Consider the following 5,042-nt stretch of genomic DNA (forward strand, 5'->3'; position numbering starts at 1 on the left):
AGAGACCAAAAGTGGGTGTGAGAGTAAAAGAGTCAACAACAATGTCTCCAGCATTTCTGGAGACCTTTTGTCTTCACTTCACTTATTCCCAATTAATAATTAGAATAATCCATGAGGAAGGCTGGCAGGCTATGGTCACAGTGGGTGATGGGGACCTGGATGGGGTCCTTACAGGAAGCCTTGAGGTATGCTTGGACCCTGGCTTCTGGGACATGTCAGGAGAAAGGAGCATTGGCTTTTCCATCATCAAGCCAAAGATGCCCCTCTTTGGAAGTATGTTTAGTCCCAAGAAGATGCCTCCTTGGAAGTCTGCTTCTCTCTCTAACCTGCATTCCTTTGATCAGTCAACCCAGGAGGTGGAGCTGGGCCTGGACTATGGAATTCCCACTATGAACCTGGAAAAGGTTCATAAAACAAAAACAAACACAAAGTCAGAAGTTTGAAAATGGCCGGTGGATACCAGAGACAGGGAGTAGTGGAGGTATGGACCGGAGGGAGGCCCAGTGCCTTCACAGGCAGAACTAGCAACTGGAGGAAGAGAACAGTCTCTTGCAGCTGAAAGTGGACATCCTGCTGGACATGTTTTCAGAGACCACTGCTAAATCCCTTTTAATGGAGAAGGAACTGGATGCATGGAAGAGTGTCAGCCAGGGGAGAAAATGAAGACCCTAAAGACATTCATTAGGAGAGCAGGGAGAAAGCCATTGATCAGGGGAGTAGGATGTGGCTAAGCAGGTTTTTTTTATTTGTTTTGTTTTGGGTTTGTTTGTTTCTTTTTGCGGGGCAGGTGGGGGTTGTTTGTTTTTTAGCAGACTAGCGGATTACGTCCTGGGAGACAGTATCATATAATGTAGCCAATAGGCACTGATACCCTTGGGTTGGCAATAAGACGGTGAAATTTAATGGAGAAAACCAGGCCTCCAGGCCGGGGCAGTAACTAGGAAGTCACTCCAGATGCACTACTAGGGAAGCCAGCCTGTAAAGAAAACCTCAGGGAGGTCTGGGGGTGATGATAAGCCTTGGGGTGCCCTCTACACATGTAAGCATGCAAATGTCCATGTCCCAGAATCACCATGTTGGACAGACACCATTGGGAGAAGCAGCTGGAGCCCATCATCTCATCCCCTTTAGTGTTTGGGGCACGACGCCAGTTCAAAAGAGCCCATATTAGGGCTGCTTGGATGAGTGGCTCTCTTGGTTCTCTGCCCCTCTGACCACTCACTCTCTCCCTGTCCTTACAGAGTACTTGTTCCCCACATCCACAACCTCCTCGGCTTCCACTTCTCAACAGCATGCACCGACCTTCCACTGCAACACTGTATTTTGTGCTACTTCCTGTTCACACTACTTCTTTTTCATTAAATGATTGATGTTAAAATTACTTTTAAGTCCATGAAAATGAAGTCTCATGTTTCTTTGAGTCACTTTCAGAATTTCTATAGTAATGTCTTTCTTAGGAATGTCACTAGTCAATCCTCCAGTAGTAAGAAGGCCACCCTCTCTAAGGAAACGGCCATTAAAATCAGTGACTCTGGAGCATTTTGTTGAGCAATGCTGCATTTCTCCAACATTTGAATTGCTTTCATCAATTTCCATCTGAGTTCTTTTTAGCTTACATCAGTGATCTTTTAGGCTTCCCTATGACCAAAGGAGAGGCTTCCCAACAAAATGCAAATCTTACTACCCAAGACACATGGCAAGGTGTGTGAAAAGAGAAGTGTGGAGAACCTGCAGAAGCACTGGAAGCCACTTTGTCACCTCTGCTCGGATAAATGTACCTACAGAAGTCACTTCAGCAATTGGACCCTAAGCAGCCTCCAGTAGAAGCACAAGCACTGCTCTGGAAATCAGCCACCTGGAATCTCAGGAAGACCACCCACCGGCCCCGTGACTATGGACAACCACTACACTTTAGTGCTCCCATTTCTAAATCTCTTAAATGAAAATATTAGATGATTCTTGAGGTTGCTTCCAACACTGATATTCTATATTGCAGACAAAATCTAGCTAGATTTTATGAATGCAGTGGGGTAGAAAGTCAACACTATCAAGTTTTCTCTCCTCCCATCTTATCCAGAGATTTGTGTTCTATGAGCAGAGCACTAAAGACAATCACAAATAGATAGAATTCACCCAAGCACTTATGCCAAATCTTCTCTTACCCTACTGATGCCTTTCAGCAAAAAAGGCATGAATATTGTTGGGCCAAAACTTTAGACTTAAGGGACTGGTGCTGTTAAAAGTATGAGATGGCCTTATAAACTTCTCCTTCTCATTTTTCTTGTATTTTTTGACTAATCCATCCAGATTTCCTTAATATATCTTCAATTAGTATATAACACTTTTTTAAAGGCCATGTTTGACTTATATCTGGCCCCTTTATTATTGTATTAGCCATTTGTTGCTGTGTAAGAAAATACCCCAAACTTAGTGGATTAAGAAAACAATTGCTTATTAGTTCACAGTTTCTGTGGGTCAGAAATTCATGAGGTTCACAGTCAAGATGTTGGCCGAGGATGCAGTCTTATGGGAGGGTTTAACTGGGGTTCCTTCACATGGCTGTTGACAAGAGGCCTGGGTTTCCCACCAAGGGCACCTCTCATTAGGCAGCTTGAGTGTCCTCACAGCATGGCCAGCTTTCCCAGAGCACAAGAAATCTAAGAAAAAGCAAGGAAGAATCAATAGTATTGCCTTTTATAACCTAGTTTTAAGATCACATGCTGCCATTTATACCTTGTTCCATTCATTAGAAGCAAGTTGCTAAGCCCAGCTGCATTCAAGGGGAGGGAAATAAGGCTTTATCTTTTAAGGGAATGTCAAAGAACTTGTGAACATATTTTAAACCAACAGATTATAAATACTTTTAAAATACTCAGAGGAGTATTTTTAGAACTAGAAGTAGTTCTAGGTTCAACTAAAACCTCAGCTAGCCATGAGTAAACTTTAGAACTAGAAGAAAGCATTAGAGAGTGTACATTATGGCCCCATGGGAAAATGTAAAAGTAACCAAAGGCAGTATTGAGTCTAATGAAAACATAGTATCCTAAGAAGAGCTCACTTGTAGATGTGACAGCCCTAAGCTTCAAACTTGGCCTCCCATTTCTAATTGTGTGAACACCTAATTTCACCATGCCTCAGTTTCCTCATTTATAAAATGGGAGGATTAATACTTATTTTATAAGGTGTTGTAAGATTTAAGTGCAATATTTTATATAAAGTTACTAGCACAAAATCTGTCACACAGTAGGTGCCCAATAAATCTTAGTTTTCTTCCCGATTTACTTGCTCTGCTAACAGGTGGCAGAGCTAGAACCAAGGTGCTAATACCCAGATCTGTGCCCTTTCTAGTACATATTGTTGAGTTACTTGTCATTTTCCTTATTTGGATATTACCTGGATATTTTTTAGGTAGATGTCTTTTATCAGCCCTCTTGTTAAATAACTTATATTGGTCATTTAGATTTTCATTTCTCCACATGCTCTTAATATGTTCTTTAAAGAAGAATCTGCCAGTGTGATTTATAAATTGGCAAAACAATGTAATAGGGAGAGTGGGGGCACTACCATATCAAAGAACTGGTTTGTATCCCCAACAAACCCAGTAGCCAGAGTCAAAGTAAGCAGACCCATATGCCCATATGCCGAACAAGAAGCTTCTAGTGTGAACACCCAGCAGGACGAATTAAACCTCAGCCAGCCAGGAGTTACCCTCCATTGAGTTAGGAGCTGGACAGCTTGGTGAACAAGGTGTTCCTCTCCAGCTTCCTCTTGTGGAGATTTTAGCTTTAACTCTTTGTTAACCTCTGTGCTGACCTATATGAGTATGATGCCACTCTCCCAAGGCTCCGACCCATGGTACTAGGTTACTATTTGTGGTCCTTGGAAGAGCTCTGAAAGGTTCACTAAACCCTCTGCACTTCCTTTTCTGACTATATGATAGCCCTCGATGCCTTGTTAATCTTGATAAGGAACTAATCCCCACACCCCGAAAATCATTCTTAGGCAAAGGAAAATATCTGAGGAACCCAGAGACTAACCCAAAATTTTTGCACAAAACCACCCACGGCTGTTTTGAGATAAGTGACAGCATTTAATTTCATGAGGAAAGCAAAAGAATGTTCTGTTACAGACTTTGCAGGTTGCCTTTGCAGGGGTAGTTGTGCTTTTCCCTACTAACCATCCATTCTCCTTTGAGGCTCTCACTCAGCCAACTAAACAGCTACTGCATGAGAATCACAGAAAGACCTTCCCTGACTACCCCAGCTAAAGCACTCTTTTTCCACACCCCACCTGATCCCCTGGTGTTTTACTCCATAACATCTATCACTCTTTGAAATGTTCTTGTGCATGGTGTATGTGGTTATTTACTTGTTCACTGCCTCTCTCCCTACTAAACTCTAAATGATACAAATGTAGCCACCCTCTCTGTCTTATTATCCATAGCATGCAGAAAAATCCACCTAAAATATAATATGATGAGTGGATGAATAAATGAACACATAACAGCTAAATGTATTGACTGTTTTACAGTATTATCAGTGCTTTTTAATCTTTAAAATAACCTGATAAGTACTATTATTATTCCCATTTTATAGAGGAGGAAAGTGAGCCCCAGAGAAGTTAAGTTACTTGCTCAAAGTCACCATTCCAACAAGAAAAGGGACTAGACTTTGAACCCAGACACTATGCTCAATCTATAAAGGGGTCCCCTCAATATTCACCCTCTTTTCAGCCCAGCTCTGAACAATTTGAGAAAAAAAAACAAAAGAACAATAATGGTGATGGAAATGTTATCTTTATAATTGATGGAGGCCAAGTTGGAAGACACTGAGTATTAGGCCTTTCAGGAAAATAGACGTTAACATTGAACTCCAGATCTGGCAGTCCTGTGCTCTCAGCCCTGGGAAGCAGTATGGAGGGGTCCTGCCAGCAGGGCTTACATCAATGAGGGAGCAGAGCAACATGCTCGAAAGGAAAGAAGGAACCAAGCAAGCCCAGCTATTCTTCTCAAATTGACCAATCAAATAAGCCATCCCACCTCT

General features: G+C 42.0%; 1 pseudogene; it reads left to right on the top strand.

Annotated features, from left to right (window-relative positions):
• Nucleotides 1–257: 257 nt before the first annotated feature.
• On the top strand, nt 258–663 carry LOC116809531 (protein chibby homolog 1-like; annotated as a pseudogene).
• Nucleotides 664–5,042: the final 4,379 nt, after the last annotated feature.

The sequence above is a fragment of the Hylobates moloch genome, unplaced genomic scaffold, assembly GCF_009828535.3.
Source record: "Hylobates moloch isolate HMO894 unplaced genomic scaffold, HMol_V3 SCAFFOLD_1, whole genome shotgun sequence".
NCBI lineage: Eukaryota > Metazoa > Chordata > Mammalia > Primates > Hylobatidae > Hylobates > Hylobates moloch.